Source organism: Balaenoptera musculus, chromosome 4 (genome assembly GCF_009873245.2).
Source record: "Balaenoptera musculus isolate JJ_BM4_2016_0621 chromosome 4, mBalMus1.pri.v3, whole genome shotgun sequence".
NCBI classification, from domain to species: domain Eukaryota; kingdom Metazoa; phylum Chordata; class Mammalia; order Artiodactyla; family Balaenopteridae; genus Balaenoptera; species Balaenoptera musculus.
In genome coordinates, this window is record NC_045788.1 from 9,178,515 (window position 1) to 9,196,595 (window position 18,081).

The 18,081-nt window shown below is 35.6% G+C and overlaps 1 protein-coding gene across 7 annotated transcripts in view; it reads left to right on the forward strand.

Moving 5' to 3' along the window:
• Window positions 1-18,081, forward strand: part of TBC1D5 (TBC1 domain family member 5) — a 538,946-nt gene that overhangs the window by 176,809 nt on the left and 344,056 nt on the right. The gene's annotated exons all lie outside the window — the stretch shown is intronic.

Sequence of the window (18,081 nt, forward strand, 5' to 3'; positions counted from 1 at the left end):
TAATCATGTAGTAAATTTTTTGTTACAGGGAGGAACAAATTAATATCAGCATTCTCTTTTCCCTCCCATGTTTATGTTTAATGCAATTTTTTCCCTCAACAAGAGCTACGAGAAGTCTAGAAAGATTGTTATGAAAAGCATCTTTTCAAGACAAATGTCAATTTACTGATAATGATTTTTATTAACATTTGTCTTAATGTACTTTCTGGATGGAGGATGCACAATGTGTTTTTATTTTTGTTTGTATTTTTCCTTTTACAATACAAAACACTGCTTTTTGAGGTAAAAGCATAGTTGCTGATAACTTTGAAGTTATTTTCAGAAAGAGAAATGATTGCCATTAGGTACACTGGTTTCCTGCTGTGTGAAATTCTAACACCCTGGGTTGGAATATGTCCTATGCAGAATTCTATAGTTAGATATTTTAAATCTTAGCCAACTGATTTTTTTAAGTGTTTTATGTTTTGAAAGATTTAAAAGAAGTAAAAGAAAAATTGGACAAGATTGTAAATAAATGTTTCAGCCACATCCCTCGCATCTTGTTCTTCAGAGCAGTGTAAGGAAATAGAAGAACTGAAGTGTCGTAGATGTCTCGTTGCACATATTGCAAGAAACAGCTATAGAATTAGATCATGAAATCAGCTATCCTCATGTGCAATGATCAGGTGGTTACTATGGTAACATTTCCATTTGTGAATTTTTGTAGAGTTAAAATTTGTAGTCATCCCATCATACCATCATTGGCTTTTGATTTTTCATGTAAATATATCACTGTGCTACCTGCGTACTATTAAGTGACACCAGCCACAGCACTTAACCACCACCCCTATACTCTAGGCTAGGGAATCAAAAATAGGAAAATGAAAGAAATGAGAACATTTTGCTAAATTACATTTTAAGACTGTCCTGATGTTGCTGGTAGAATTTTAGGCATTTCTTTGGAGGAGTAAGAGCATTGCCAGTTACGCTTTAATTTTATAAGTATATCATATGAAATTGGTTAGGCCTGGTAGCAGTAGGAGGTAAGGAGGGCTTTAATTTATCAGCTAAATGGGTGCTAAATAACCAAAACAGAAGTAATGACCCTTCCGAGACTGAGAAGATTCATTTTGAAAACAGTCCCCTTTTATTTTAACCTTATTAACTGTTTGAAATTTGTTCTGTGTTCAGATATTCAAAAGTTGCCCTGCTTATTTGACTTCTGATTATAAAATCAGACTCTAATATCTTAGACTAACTTGGATTAAAATAGCCTATAATGTTCCCTTGTATCAATTACTGTATTCTAGTAAAGATTCCTACTGTTTTTGTTTTGTTTTGCTTCCCAAAGCCCCCTGCTGCTGTTGATTACACCTAGATCTGCTACTGATTGGAACTGTTAAAAGGCAAAGATAGTGTGGCGGGTTGCTGAATCATTTAATTGTAGGACTAATAAGAGATGTTCTCTCTGCGGCCTAAAAGAAATAGTGGCACTCGAGTGGTATGTACAAAGAGGCCAAGAAATAGTCTTTAATAATTTTTGAAGGTGTGAAATTTATTTACTTAGTGAATTTATTTACTTGTAACATAATTGAGGTTTATCAGCAGCCTGGTTGGATTCCTAAACCATGTATGTGAACTCTGTTGAGAGGAAAGGAGAAGGAAGGAGAAATGCTAGAGAAAATTTAGTACTAACAATTATTTTTCTCTGGCAGTTGAATGCTGTTCGTTTTTATAAAGCTAAAACAAATGGATAACTATATGTATAATTGTTAATTCAGTTGTTGAGACATTTGATAATAAAATGGCAAGAAATTCAAAGTTAAGTTTTCATTTGTAACTGAGGCTCTGTTTGTAACCCCCAGCGCACAATATAAAATGCAGGTTATGTAGGATACAAACTCCAGGAGAAGTTTACATACAACTTTTGGAATCTAGAGATAGGATTTCCATGATAGCCGTGAGTACTTTATGAAGCATCCACAAATCAAGATCAACTGTCACATTGTACCCTCACTACTTCAAAATTTGAGATAATCCTTTGTTGGAACTTGGTGAGAGATTATTTGAAGGGGAATAGTTACACACAAGTGTATTACATGGTACTTTATTACTACCCCTTCTGTTCATTATAAATAATTGCTTCTTCTTTTAAAGCCATTTCAGGTTTCTAGGTGCAGAGTAAACCAATGGTTTTAAGTAATTAGCTTGATGTTACATACATCTGTTGAGAGGTATGACTGACTAGAACTTGAAATGGGAAAAAGCGAATGTTCTTTTAAGATATTTATTGAAACATTTTGATCAGGGAAATTGCATGAAGGATGCTGGTTGGAAGGGCGCTGCCAGTAATGTATACACTGGGTTGGAGAGACCAGTTAGAAAGTTGACACAGTTCTATGGTTGACAATAGAAACGAAGTAGTATTCAGTGCTGTTGTCTCTTTTTGTTAGTGACTCATTGAATCAAGCATCAATAAACCCTGAAAAAAATGCTGAAATCTTAATGAATGTTCACTGTTATTAAGTAGTGAACATTCATGTCTTCTTAAGTAATAAACCCTTAGACTGTAAGCTCCTTGAGGGCAAATATTACTCATATTTGTGATCTCAGCATTTGACACAATGTGTTGCTTACGGTAGTCATTCAACCTTTTAAAGTGAAAAAAAGTAAACAGAAGGATCTTGTATTGGTTTGCTAGGGCTACCATAATAAAGTATCACAAACGGAGTGGCTGAAACAACAGAAATGTATTATCTCACAGTTCTGGAGGCTAGAATTCTGAGGTCAGGGAGTTAGCAGGATTGGTTCCTACTGAGCCCTCTGGAGAAGGATCTGTTCCAGGCCTCTCTCCTGGGACTGTAGATGATCGTCTTCACCCTGTGTCTTCACATCATCTTCCCTCTGTACGTGGCTAAATTTCCTGTTTCGATAAGAACACCAGTCATATTGCATGAGGGCCCACCTTGATAATGACATTTTAACTTTCCCCCGTAATGCTGTGTCTCCAAATAAGGTCACACTCTGAGGCACTGGGGATTAGGACTTAAACATATAATGTTGAGGGGTCATAAATCAACCCGTAACACCTCTGTTTGAAGTTGATACGGTTTACAGGCCAATGGCTAATGACACACACAGTTAATCAAAAAATAAATATAGTCATAAACAAAAAAGAAATATGTCAGTATAGGGACCCACAGCTATATGTCCCTTTGTAATTAATACCATGTGACGTAATTTTCACCTCAATTTATTTTACTATTTTTCAATTTATATCTGCAAATTGACAGCTAATCATTGTACTGGTTTCCATCTAGTGGCAGAAGTGGAGATGGAAGGCTAAGTTTCAAAAGTACAATAGAACTAAATTCCCCTTTTATTTCACCTTGTTTAGAATAATCTAAATCATCATCCACCTTCACCACACAGACTTATTGTTTTAAGAAAACAAGCATTAGTATTGAAATATTATTGGTAATAACTAGATTATAATGTTGTACCAGGTGGGTTTTTATGTACAGTTTTGAACAGGTAGTCACTTACCTAGAACAGATTCTCTAGGTATGGTCCCTGGACCAGCAGCTCAGATTTACCTATTGATCAGAAATTCTGAGGGTGGAGTCCAGGACTCTTTGTTTTACTGAGACCTTGGGTGATTCTGGTGTTGAGAGGTAACCAACATTTGAGAACCACTGAATGTAGGTATAATGCCTAATTTTATTGTTTTCAGTAATTATACAAGCTTAGAGTTATTTTTTTCTTTCTCCTATGACTTTCCTTATATTACTTGATACTGAGATTTTGATTAGGAGTGCCACCCAAAATTATTACAGTATTTTTGTGGAAAACATTAATCTCTGTTGTTGGTTTATTGTGTATCTTTTTTGAAATGTTTTATGTTTGCAAAAGCATATACAACTTTCTCTCTCTCTAAGTATATATATATAATAATTCCCTCTTCTTTTTCTCCTTCTGCAGATAGTAACATAGGACCTTGCTATTTTCACTTATTATAACTTGGAAGTCTTTCTGTATCAATACATCGTTCTTTTGTATGTTTTTTTCTTCTTTATTCCTTTTTAATAGCTAGATGGTAATACCACTGTATGCATGTACAATATAACTTATTTAACAGGTCCCCAATTGATGGACATTCAGGTTAGTTTCAACATTTTGCTATCGTAAAAATTCTGTGAGGAATATTATTGTGTGTTTAAGTTATATCTGTAATTTCACATATATACAGGTATATTCATAGCATAATTTCATAAGAATGTAACTTCAAGGACAAAGAGAGAGTGTGTGTGTGTGTGTGTGTGTGTGTGTGTGTGTGTGTGTATGAGTGTATATATATACACACATATAATTGATGGCTGTTTCCAAGTTACCCTCCATGGCAGTTGTACCAATTTATACCCCCTATAACAGATATAAGTTATTGCTTCAAAAATGTGTTTTTGAAAGATGCAACAGTGTTATGTAACAGCATTATGCTTTTGAAGGAAACATCTATGTTAAGCTAAAAAAAAAAATCCACAAAACTTAAAGTTTTAATAAACAGTATATAAGACTACTTCAGAGTTTCTTACATTTAAGTTATAATTTGTTTTAGAAATTTCTTGCTGCACAAATTGAAGATAGAATTGAAGATTTGTTTCCACTAATCTGAAGTAAATCTACATTTTAGTGATTCATTAAAAAGTAATTTTTACATATCTGGAAAAACATATCTTTGAAATAGTGTTGGTTTACTGTCAGTGAGTACTTGGACAGTCTTTAAATGTGAGGATTATTTGAAATCCTACATATGTAGTTGTTTAAAAATTTACGATTTTTTTTTGGTATCCACCATAATGCTTTCATTTTATTTTTTTTATTTTTCATTTTTTAAATAAATTTATTTATTTTATTTATTTATCTTTGGCTGCGTTGGGTCTTCATTGATGGGTGCGGGCTTTCTCTAGCTGCAGTGAGCGGGGGCTACTCTTCGTTGCGGTGTGCAGGCTTCTCATTGCAGTGGTTTCTCTTGTTGCGGAGCGTGGGCTCTAGGCGCGCGGGCTTCAGTACTTGTGGCATGCGGGCTCAGTAGTTGTGGCTCGCGGACTTTAGAGCGCAGGCGCTCAGTAGTTGTGGTGCACGGGCTTAGTTGCTCCGCGGCATGTGTGATCTTCCCGGACCAGAGATCAAACCTGTGACCTCTGCATTGGCGGGCAAATTCTTAACCACTGCGCCACCAGGGAAGTCCCAGACCATAATGTTTTTAATTAAAACCCTTTTTAGGCTTTTCATTTACGCAGTATCATTGGTTTATATTGTGTTAATCATTTCAAAATCTAAAATGAAGCAGTGAGTGAGGCACAGAGCATTGGGTTTTTTGTGTGTTTTTAAAAACATTCTATACTCCCCCCCCCTTTTTTTTTTTAACACTCTCTTAACTTAAAACTACTAAACAGATTTTTATTTTAATCGTTGGAACAAAAAATGTTCTCTTGGGCTGATACCAGTACTTTCTATGCCAAGTTACAGACCGGAATCTATTTTTATAGGCCAAGATACAAACCTCTGAAAACCAGAGTTTATAATGGAAACACTGACAGGCCCTTAACTATCACAGCACACATGGCACTGCTGAAATCATAAGGTACAAGGCACAAGATTTCACATGCAGGGTGAACATTGAATTTTTCAGCAATTGTATTGTCAAATGCCTTTCAACTAGGATTTAGTAAGCGTCATGTGCAAATGTAACTGTGCTCGGGGCCGTGAAAGCACAGTGTATGGGCCGATTCCTGCCCTCTGAACGCTTGTCCGCAGGTATACAGACACTGAGAAGCACTGAAATAAACCTGTTGGGAGACAGCCTTGTGAGTGGGTTTGGTTGGAGAGAAATACGTGCACTTCCTGATCTCTAGGTTTAATTCGTGGCTCAACCCTGAAAATCTTGCATGTTTTTGCATGTAGATCACTACACATGATTCTGGGTATTATTACAAAGCAGGCAGAACTAATCAGTTGCATCTTCATTTTAATACTATCACTGAAGAAAGCTTAAACACTATGTGTTACACAGTTTGATACTGGGTAGTTGAATTGAAGACTTACCATTTACTCCCTCTTTGAGGGATCCTATTTAGGTAAAAAAAATAAAAATAGCCTTTTTCAAAGACCGCGTTTGATTACTCAACTTTGATTAAACAAAAATCATTAAAACAACCACCATGGGATTTTTAATTACTGTGCTTTATTTTAGTAATATTTTAGTTTAAATGGGACTGGTTCTCCTACCATTAGTTAATGATTGCCATCAGTTAACACAGAATGAATGAGCCTACAGTGTATTAAGTACTTTAAACGGAAAACTCAGAACATGTCAGATGCCTATATGGGAAAATAGTGAAAATGGTTTGAGCTCTATAGTTAATTTGAATGTTCACAAAGGGTTGTGTTCTCGCACTTTTAACACCAACGTTGTCTACTCTCTTTCTTCCTTTTCTTTATCTTGTTAAGTGTGGGACAGAAGTGGAGGTGTTATGTCAGATATGCTATCTTAGAAGCATTGCGAAGTGTTAGAGAAAACCAGTGTCTTGTGGGAAGATAATGAAGTGATAGTTTGTTGCTACAGGTTTTGCAAGTACTGCCAGAAGGAAGAGGTGAGGGGAAGATGTTAATTTGAATCTGAATCAGATTTTCTGTTCTAGTTAAATTTTCCTTATCCTTTGACCTATATCCATGTACATTTAATACCATTTAGATAGGAGACATGCTTCTGTCCTAAGAGGTATCTTTTATGCATCAGACTGGTTTTCCATTAATGAAGAGAATATGGACATTTTTGAGTCGTTTAAGATTTTTGCATCAGTCATTAAATTTCTTCACCTAATGTGTTAGAAATAATGCTTTAGTATCCTGAAAGATGGAAAACTTCTAAAGTAAGCTATTTAATTCTGTGCAGTTGTACTAATTCTAGAATGGGCAGCCCTCATTTCCATCTTTTACTTTTTGCTCTATTTCTTTAGGGAAGAGAGTCTGTATACTAACTCTTACCTACTTCTCCTCGCCATTGCTGTAGAAAACTTCACCACGGGTTTAAGGAAATACAATGTTGATCTTGGTTATATAGGTAGAAGATAGTATATTTTAGAAGTTCCATTTCATGAAGGTGCTTCACTATGCAGTAAAATGAAGAGGGTGTGTGTGTGTGTGTGTGTGTCTGTATGGGGGTGGGGGGAGCAGAGAAGGAGAGAAACAGACATACACTGAGTTCCTAGATTTACAGATTTATCTGCTTTATAAATTGTTCTGGAAAAAAATGTACAATAGCATAAGCATAATACTACATGAAACCAAAATCCGGAAGAATTTCTAGAGCTGACTAAACTTTCTTTGTCATTTACCTCCACAGCTGAGAGGGCTGATAACCATTAAGGGCCTAATGGCGTATTAGACAATTCACAAACTCTCTTTTATACTGACTCTATTAATAAATTTATCCAATGCATACTTACCATTAGCAGTTTCTGACTAAAATTGGTTTTAGGAAGGGCAATATTTTTAATCAATGAAAGAAGAGACTTAGATTTTGCTTTGCCTTTGTGCCCCATGAAGCAGAGATTGGGTGAGTTGGCGCCAGAATTTTCTTTTCCCAGCTCATTCATGGGTTCATCCTCCCCCTTAGTTCTCTCTTGTTAGGACTTGATATGCCAGACACTGGACTGGGAGCTCCTGACCTTCGAGGGTTGTCCTTTACTCAAAAACAACTCAAGGTCTTGGATTTACTTAATGATATTTATACTTTTAAATTTGGTTTCAGGCTTCAATATTTTTGCTTTCTTTATATATTGGCATTAATAGGTCAGATAAGCTAGTGCTCTGTCTTAAATATTTTATCTTTGAATTGTAAGGAAAAAACAGATTTATGTATTATTGGAATGTAAAAAATGAGTTTTCCTCATGAAAAAAATGGAGAATGTGTTTGAACTTAGGTAAATAATTGGAGGAGATTTTTGTCCACTTAGTTTCCAAGCAAATACAAGTATTCTAGGTAAAAGGCTTGGCTGATGGATAATATTTTATGCCTAATACTGAAATATGCAGGAGTGCCTTGGGGAACTAGAGAATGAAGAGGCTGTGAGGGGAAGGGTTAATTCTCATGCTTATTCCTTTTAAAATATTGTACTTCCTTTCGCGTTCCTTTAATCTAAATTATGATCACTTCCTCCAGAGAGAGAAATGAGCTCTAGTTACTTTGCTGTTGCTGATGAGCTTAGTTGTAACCATCAACCCTTTCCACCCCCTGTGGTTGGTATTTTGATTCTGAAGATAAAGTGTGTATTTGTACACTTGTTCCTGTTGAATTATATACTTTCTGGGTTGGGGCCTTCCAAGACTACAGTTTCTTATATAAGCTCCCGGCTCTCAAATAAGCTCTCAGTCCTGCCCTGTCATTCTGTGTCCTCATCCTCTTTACATTTTCTTCATAACATATGACACTACTTGACATGCGAACTATATTTTATCCTGGACTTAGTATTTGTCTTCACTTAGAATATTAATTCTTCGAGACTTTGACTGTCTTGTTTACCACAAAATGATTATCTTCTAGCCTAGCGTCTGGCACGCGGGAGGATTCAACAGGTATTTATTCAGTTGAATGTATGTTACACCTGTGCCACCCCTGCTTTCTCCAGTTTCTGCTTACTACCTTCTTTCCTTCCTCAAGAGACATATTGAGAAAACATGACATGAAATCTAATTTTAATGTGTAAGGTAGTGCACAAATCTAATGGGACCCTCAAAGGATCTGTGTTTTTGAACTGTAAGTACCATCTTGTTTTTTTTTTGTTTGTTTGTTTTTTTAAATTTATTTATTTATTTTTGGCTGCGTTAGGTCTTCGTTGCTGCGCACGGGCTTTCTCTAGTTGCCACGAGCAGGGGCTACTCTTCGTTGCGGTGCATGGGCTTCTCACTGCGGTGGCTTCTCTTGTTGCGGAGCACGGGCTCTAGGCATGCGGGCTCAGTAGTTGTGGCTTGCGGGCTCTAGAGTGCAGGCTCAGTAGTTGTGGCTCGTGGGCTCTAGCGTGCAGGCTCAGTAGTTGTGGCACACGGGCTTAGTTGCTCCGTGGCATGTGGGATCTTCCCGGACCAGGGCTTGAACCCGTGTCCCCTGCATTGGGAGGCGGATTCTTAACCACTGCACCACCAGGGAAGCCCACCATCTTGTTTTTGATCTTGTTCTGATCACCTAGCTGAGTAAATATATCCACCAGACCGGTGACAGTGTGACAGTGATGGTAATAACAATAATAGCTAACAGTTATTGAGTGCTTACTACGAATGGTTCAGGTGTTGTAAATCTTCAGGGATATTTATTTAATCCTCACAAAACCTGTGAAATGTGTACTTCCCACTTTTACATTGAGGGTACTGAGGCACAGGGCGTTTAACCAACTTGCCTAAGGTCAGGTAGTTAGTAAAGACATTTTCTCAGTTTGAGCCTAGAAACTGTGACTCTGTCCCTGGTGTCAACAGTGTTAGGCTGGAGGCTTCCTTTTGCAGGAATGGTAAAGCGTGGTGCTGGTGCCGTCTGGGGCCTCTTCTCTGGGCTCTTCTTCCCCTTTCGTTCTCTTAGAAGAAAGAAACCTTCTGTTTCACTTACTTTTTTCTCATTTGAAGTAGAAATAGGGGACTGACTTTTACATGATCCAATTTCTGAATTTATTCAATTTATCAGTTTAAAATTGAATGAAAAGGAGTTAGGAAACATTTCAGAGAGAATGGAATTAGTGAGATGAACTTCGAGAAGTGATTAGTGGGATCAGGTCTGATGGATATTTATTCATTAATTTGACAATATTTACTATCTATTCTTTGTTAAGCCATGAGAATAGAAGAGTTTTTTTTTTTTAAAAAAAAGGAAGGTTCAGAGAGAGGAATGGGTTGGGATAGGTTTCCTTGACCAAGGCTAGTTGCCCAAATAAATAGAGAGAGGTAGGAAAACACTGGATATCTTGAGAGAATGAAAAGATATGAAGAAGATGAGAAGGATAGATGTGGGTAGGTCATGAAAGGTATTGAGAACCTGTTAGGTGTATTTATATTTCAGTAGGCATTTTGCAACCACAGTTACCATATTTAGTTAACCAAATGGATTTTTCTGAACAGTAGTAAGCTTTATCAAGTAATATAATACGAAATATAAAGTGGAGTGTGAGTCGAAAGAATAGAATTTTATTAATAGCTCTGCTTCCTAATCGTATGAACTTGAACCAGTCATTTTAATGTTTTTAAAAGCAAATATTTCTTATAGGATACATCCTCATGGTTTAGTTTTTTTAAAGCATACACAGGGCTCTAAACTGAAGCATCTTTCCTCATGCATAGCAAGCTTATATTTATATATTTTTACAAAATAATGGGGGTCATGCTATATATATTCTGCTACTTGCTGATTTCAGTATCCTTCGTATATTTTCTACATCAGTGAATTTACACTTTTAATGCCTCTGTGTTATTCCATTTCCGGATTACCAAAATATATAAAACCAGTTCCTTATTGATGGATATTTAGGTTGTTTATAGTTTTTGGCTGTTACAGTCAACCTCTTTCTGCATGGATTTGGCTAGAGGGTATGTCAGTAGGATGAATTCCTCACAGTAGAATTGCTGAACCAAAGGGTATATGCATTTGTAATTTTGATAGTTGTTGCCAGGTTGCTTTTCAAACATTTGCGCTTCTATAATCAAGTTAATCAAAATCAAAATACATATTTCTCCACATCCTTATCAACACTAGGTATTATCCACCTTTTATTATTTGGCAAATTTGATGAGAATTACATCAAGATTTTTTAGTTGACATTTCTTTAATTATGAGTGGGGTTGCACATTATTTTATGTTGTGCACACACACACATCCCCCCAAAGTATTCGTATACACAGTAACATTTCATTTTGCTGTGAGCTACCTGATGCTCTCCTTTATTCATTCATTTAACTCTTCGAGTTTTATTTTTCTCATGTACTTTTTAAAAAGAGGACTGTTACCCTTCTTACCCACTAGATGGTTGGGATGATCAACCTTTTTTTCATTACTGCTTCCCTAAAAAAATCTTTAAAAAAATGTCCCCATAATCATCTTCCTTTCACAGTGACGTCTTAGTACCACAGATGTACAAAGATGCACTGTGTGTCTGTTTATGTACTGTGGCCTGTTGGAGGGCCATAAGCCATTGTAATATCTAACATTTCCCCCCACCCCACCCCAATAACCAATTTTCATCCCCTCAAGGACAGTGTCACTCCTGCTGAGATCACATGGTATATGTGAAAGTTTTTGTAAAGTGCAAAGTGCTATTCAAATATAAAGCTTTGTTGTTAATAATTTGCATTTTGTGTGCTATAATATTATGTGTCTGTTTTGCAGCTGCCTTTTTCTCATCACAGATTTCCCTTTTGCAAACCTAGGCATTTACTACTATTTTGCTGTTCATTTTGCTGCCTTTGGAACAATCTTTCTTGAGTTGACCTCTGCTCAGCTCTCTCCGCCCATCTGTGCCAGTCAAAATGTTACTCTTCCTTCAGAGCCTGTCCTAGATAAGTTCGCTTTCTCCATGAAGTCTATTTAGTCCCTCGTAGTTATCCCTTGACCTTTTAGGGTTAGAGCTCTTTTAATATATCTCCTTTGCTGTGACGTTCTGTCTTTTATTACCAGGTCTATATATTTTCCATATTCTACCTCCTGACAGATTGTCAGTGTCAAGATAGCAAGGATGTTGTCTCTTTTCCTTCTTTATTCCCTTAGGTTCCTTTCCCAGTGCCACTGTACATGGTGCGAAGCCAGGAGGGACGTCTTGCAATGAATTTTTTTGTTTGTTTGTTATTAATGAATTTCTAAAAACATCTGAATTCATGTCCCAGCCACTTGGTGTGTGACCTTGGGCTGAGGTCCTTAACCTGGGAGCCTCAATATCCACCTGTACAAAATAGGGATAATAATGCCACCTTTTTGATAAGACTGCTGAGGAGATTGAATGGCATAATAACATAAAGCATAGTGTCTGGAGTTTGGTAAGCATTCAGTTAAATATTAATAATCATCAGTTCTGCAAACATTTCTTAGCACAGAGAAAGACATTGAACAAAGTATTATCGTAATTATTTCTGTTTCTTTCTTGTTCAGGAGCATAATCTGTTGTTCATTGTACCATACGTGCACAGGGAAAATGTGGTTTTCTTTAAATCAGTTTTTTCCAGAATGCATCCTGCAATATAATTCACCATATGGGAACCATTTAAAGTATACCTGACTAATAATATAATGTGCATTATACTTTTTTTTTCAGTACAGTATTAGAATTATTATATATCCATGATTTTTTAAAAAATCCTATAAATCATTAAGCAAAAGACAGCCCAGTTGAGAACTGGGCAAAAGCTATGAACTGTCAGCACTCAGAAAAGGAGACTCAAATGGCCAGTAAACAGATGTGAATGGTTCATTTTATTTGTCACCTTGACTGGGCCATGGGGTGCCCAGGTATTTGCTCAGACATTATTGTGGGTATTGCAGTGAGGATGTTTTGGATGAAAGTAATATTTAAATGGGTAGGAAGCAGATTGGCCCCCGCAACGTGGGTGGGCCTCATCTAATCAGTTGAAGGCCTGAATAGCACAAAAGGCTGACCTTTCCCCCAAGCAAGAGGAATTCTACAGTGCAATGACTTGGACTTCATATATATCATCATCTCTTACTGCCTTTAAACCGGAACACTGTCTCCTCCTGTCTGAGAGACTAGAACATTGGCTCTTCCTGAATCTCTAGCCTGCTTGCCTATTTTAATGATTGAACTTTCTAGGTTCCATAATCATGAGAGCCAATTTCTTTATAATAAATATCTCTCTATATATATATCTTTATATAAATATATACCATTTTACATATATATATACTATTTTATATAGTATGAAGTACTATATTGGTCTCCTATTGGTTCTGTTTCTCTAGAGAACCCTGACTAATAAATGAAAATATTTCCAATCAAGTAGTCAAGGAGATGCTCATTAAAACCACAGTGAGATACCATTTCATAATATTCAGACTGACAAAAAGTGAAATGGCTCATGATACTAAGAACTGGGGACTCTCCCACATCAACACGTAATTTGGAACAGTGACTTTGGATAGGAGTTTGACAGTATTTTATTAGAGTTAGCGATGGGCAAAGGATTTAATCCAGCAATTTCACTTTTAAAATTTCAGTTTAGAAGTTTTAAAATCTAGTAAAATTACTAGGTTTGTCCTCAAAATAAGACTACATTAAATGTTAATAAAGTATATCTCAAAATTTAGTTTTGTGTTCACATGCTTCTAATGAAAATCGTTTTATGATCCATTTTTATATTTGGTTGCTTATTTAACTATAGATACATGTATGTGCCCTGCCATGTGGGCTCACAGTTGTTGTTTTGCACAAAATTCTATAGAGTACTTAATAAAATTATTTTTGAAATGAGATGGTTTAAAGAAATATATCAAGAATTTCACTCACCATGTCCAATATTAAATTCTAGTAGTAACGTTTTCATACTTTTTTTTCTTTTTTGGTGCTAAGGCTCTCTGTCAGTAAATCACTAGAAAAATTTTGTAAGGAATAATGCTGGTGTTTCAAGGGATGTACATGCTATATATAAATAACGCATATTATATTAGAAAGCAAAGTATTAGTTTCTGAATATGAGAAAGAGACTAGGCCATACAAGTGTATTTTATAATTAAACTCTGTAAATTTACTGCTTTGACCACTTATATTAAGTTACTACATTTAAATAAGTAGTGACCTTTCTCAAATATTTGGTTAAAAACTTAGAGCTTTACACAACTTCAGCAGAATCTTCCTACTGTATTAAGAGTAATTGGCCATCTTAATCTTTTACTTGATTTTGTAGGATTTAAAATCCTGGAAATTTAAAATATACATTTATAGTTTTAAAAGTTATAGCATGAAAACATTTCTTTGCTAAGGAAGACTTCGTAAAAATATACACATAAAAGTATATTTGGGCTTGTGGGGGAAAATTATTTGGTTTTGAAAGCCTCTATTTTTATAGGAAAAAATTACTTGTAATAATAACACTTAAAGTGCTTGACCCTGTTTATTCCCGTTAGAAACTAGGACAAAATTTCCAGACCTGACACAGTTTTCAGGGCCTTCAGATATCTATATATCTCGTTCAGTATATAAATAGCACATTGTAATTCCAAATGACTGTGTCATTGTTTTACAAATAGGAAAGCATGGCGTGAAGTTTGTCATCTACTTTTAAATTGTTTACCGAAGTTTAGGAGCAAATTATCAAAGTCTTAAAAATTATACAGTGATTTCATTTAAATCAGTATGGCAAGAATTATACATGTCTAATTTAGTGTGTTTTTAAACATTTTTTTGTGGTATTCAATGAAATTTTGGAGCTAGTGTGCTGCTATCTTCTGCCTAAAGCATATACACAGGAAGAAGAGGTATCTATTTTTGCCGGTGAAATTCTCTGGTGATTGGGATAGGATTTGTGTAGTTCCTCTGTAGTCCCTGTGTACCCACATCACTATCTGTGTATTTATACAGTTTTGTTAGTTGTACCCTTTGGTAAACCCTTTTGGGCCTTCATTGGCTCTATATGGAGTTCATGGAATTATTTTGTTTTTTAGTATGCATTAATGTCTTGAAATTTTTTTTAGTATAGCCATAGTGTTCGTGACATCAGGATATTATGTGAGTGCTATGTATTGTCTTCTGTCTTTATAATTAGCCCTTTCTTCTTTATCCATCTTCCATTTTGTCAGTGCTTGAAACTTTCCCTCTCATAAAAGTGAAACCTAAATATTTTAATTCTTATTTTGAGAGCCTATAATGTTTACATTTTTAAGCTACACATATATATCAGTGTTTTTACATGGACATCTAAATGGTTTTGGTGTTAGAACACATACAGAAGTTACATGCACACATATCTTTTGGGTAAAGATGAAACAATTACAGTCAACCTGGATATCAAAGATTCTGAGAGAAACCCTCAAGTCATATTCATTATTTTATGGTAAGTTTTAATATTTTAAATGATTGCCATTTTCTGTTATCAATTATATAAAATCTATATATATTTATATGTCATCAAGTTGGGGATTTGGAGTTTTTCTTGCCTCTATTAATAATGATGATCTTCTACTATAATTGAAACATTTTCATGTTCATATTGAGGCTTCTTGGTTCTCATGTGGAAGCTTAGACTACATGAGCAAATAGGGTAGTCCCTTTTGAAGTCACTAATCAGTTAAATTGGCAGTTTTCATATGGAGTATAACTTGTCTTCACATTACGCATTATTGAATAATTATTTTAAATTTAAGGCTACTCTAAGAGCTTATCATACCTTAGATTCTTGTGCAGTGTCAATCATAGTTAACATTTATAATACACAAATGAGAAGATTATATATTTGAATAAGAGTGGTCTCAACAAATTAACAAAGTCCAATTTTCTTTGGATTTTTTATTTCTAAATGCACCTCCTCTCAGGGGTAAAGATAATAATCTCAATATAAGAGTAGTCCTGTACTCTCTTTCCACTCAGCAGGGTCCTCGGTGGCTCTTGGAGTTTTGTCAGGATGTTTCATTTTTCTGCTATTTAATAGCTGATGGTTTCCATTAAGACATTTGTTTGTTCATTTGTTTATTGTATTTTTTTAATAGTTCCTTTTCTTAGGACAATTGAAAAACAAGTTCCGGTGGGCTGGAGCTGTCCATTTGTGCAGTGTATTTTGGTCTTTCCCATTAGCAATCAGATAGCAGCTCTGGAAAAACAACTCTTTCCTGCCTGAGGGTGAGTTCTTTGGGGATCTCACCTTTTGACAGTTTTGGTCTCATTTAATCCTGGAGCTCCTACAGTGGATATACCACATATTTTCCCATAAATACTTGTCTTCATTTATCTACTTGTAGGGTTGTCAGATAAAATACAGGGTGCACAATCAGATAAGTAATGAATACATTTAGTTTAAGCATGTTCCAAATATTGCTTTTGTTGTTTTTCTAAAATTCAGATTAAACTGGGCATCTGTATTTTTATTTTTATTATTTCAATTGATTAATTAATGCTAAGGCTGGCAACCTGTTTCCTCAGCTTTTTCTCACTAAACTTTGAGCCCCTTGAATGAAAGGGGGGGCAGTTATACCCTAATTCATCTGTACCTAGTTTTCCCCTCCCCATGATAATCTAGTGATTTTTACTGGCTGAAAGAGTGGGCTCTCTAATCAGCTATAAATGTTACTTTATCTGAGTATTCATAAAGCAACTTTGCTCAACTGAGTTTGCCCTTTTATGCGAATTGAATTCATTGAAAAAAATCATGTTTCAAAGAATAGTTGCAGATCTCAACCTTAATTAAAAAAATTCCATCTCCCCTTCTCTTCCCTTCGTCATCTCTCTTCCCTTCTCTTTCCAGCTCTTACTATAATTAGCAGCATTAACAGCAAATGTTTGCTTTAGTTAAATTATTCAGAACATTTATTTTACTTGTCAAAGGTTAGATCAGGTTGTTGTTTGAATTGGTAATTAAATGCAGTCTAATATGCTCTCATATTTATATGCACTATAGGCTTGGTTCCTCATCATTCTGTATAATTTTATGATGTTCAAGGCTGACATTTCAAAAAGGTTTTTGATTTTGTGGAAAAGAAAACATTCTGAGTAATCTAGTTTGTTATCTGATGTGAGAATGTCCAAAGTTATGGTTGGAAGTGAGTATTACATTTCAGTGCTGTTGTAACATACAGTATCACAGTGGTAATTTTCACCAAGTAGTATATAGAATTAAGCTCACTGCTTATTGAATTTGCGTTTCTTTTGAGGAACAGTGCTGTGGTACTTGGCCCCTAGTAGGTATTCAACATGTATTTGTTAAATAAGTGTTTTAGGTCATATTAAACAGTATGGGGCATAGCTCAGCTCTTGTAGCTCAGTGTAATTTAAGGCAGTATTTGTTCCTATGACATAACTGTGAGGCCAATTTGTATGCTTATGTATAGGAGCAAGTATAATTCAATTAGTCCTCATATCTGGGAATTATACTAAGCCGTGTCTTGGGTTTTGTTGATTCATTGAATAATGATTTTTGCAAGTGCTTGTATATTCGTTCCTTGGAGTATAGATGAATAAAACACATCCTCTATCCTTAGAAAGAGTAGAGGTTAGTGGAAAACCAACCATTATACTGAAGAATGGTTCACTTTAGTGTGGAGTTGTACACAAGGTAAATGGGCGTCTGAAGGAAGGTGGGGGAAGGTGACTTTTGAGCTGAATCTTAAGGACAGGTAGCAGTTGGTTAAGCAAAGAAGGCGAGGAAAGTAATGCCAGACAGAGGAGCCATATGTATGGAAGTTTTGAGTGATGCAGTTTTGTATAGCTGAAGAAAGAGTAAATGTGGAGAAGCCACAGCCCGCGTTCTCTCCTCTTTACCTAAAGTTATTCAGTAGCTTCCACTGTCCTTAGGAAACAGCTCAGGATCTTAGTGTGGTCTGTAAGTCAAGCCTTATACATATAGTCTCCACTTCCTTACTGAGCCTGATTATCAACCAAGCTGAGCCTGACTCCTCAGGCCTCTGAATGGAACGTGCACGTCCTGTGTCTCCCCTGAGCCCTCCCACAGGATGTTTCCCTGCCTCCCTCTTCCAGATAATTCTTGCTCTCTACTTACAGTCTGCACCACTTTTAGTAGAAGTATCAATATAACCTTAAAAAGATGTAGTTAATCATACATCTGCTATCTTATATAAAAAATGTTAATATTGATTATTATTGTCAGTAAACTACAATGCAGAACCTTGGTTCCACTACAGTTTTTGGTATGTGTTCCCACACGTGATCTTATTTAATTCTCATGTTAGTCATGAGATAGGTCTTACATGAAATTAACAAATAGAAAAAATATCTTTTAGCTAGAATTTAATTTCTTCTGAAGAGAAAGATAATTGAGATAATCGAAATAAAAGGAAAAAATCTTTCAAAACAAGAGGAGATATAGAGTTAGTTGTATAGCATACCTTCTTTG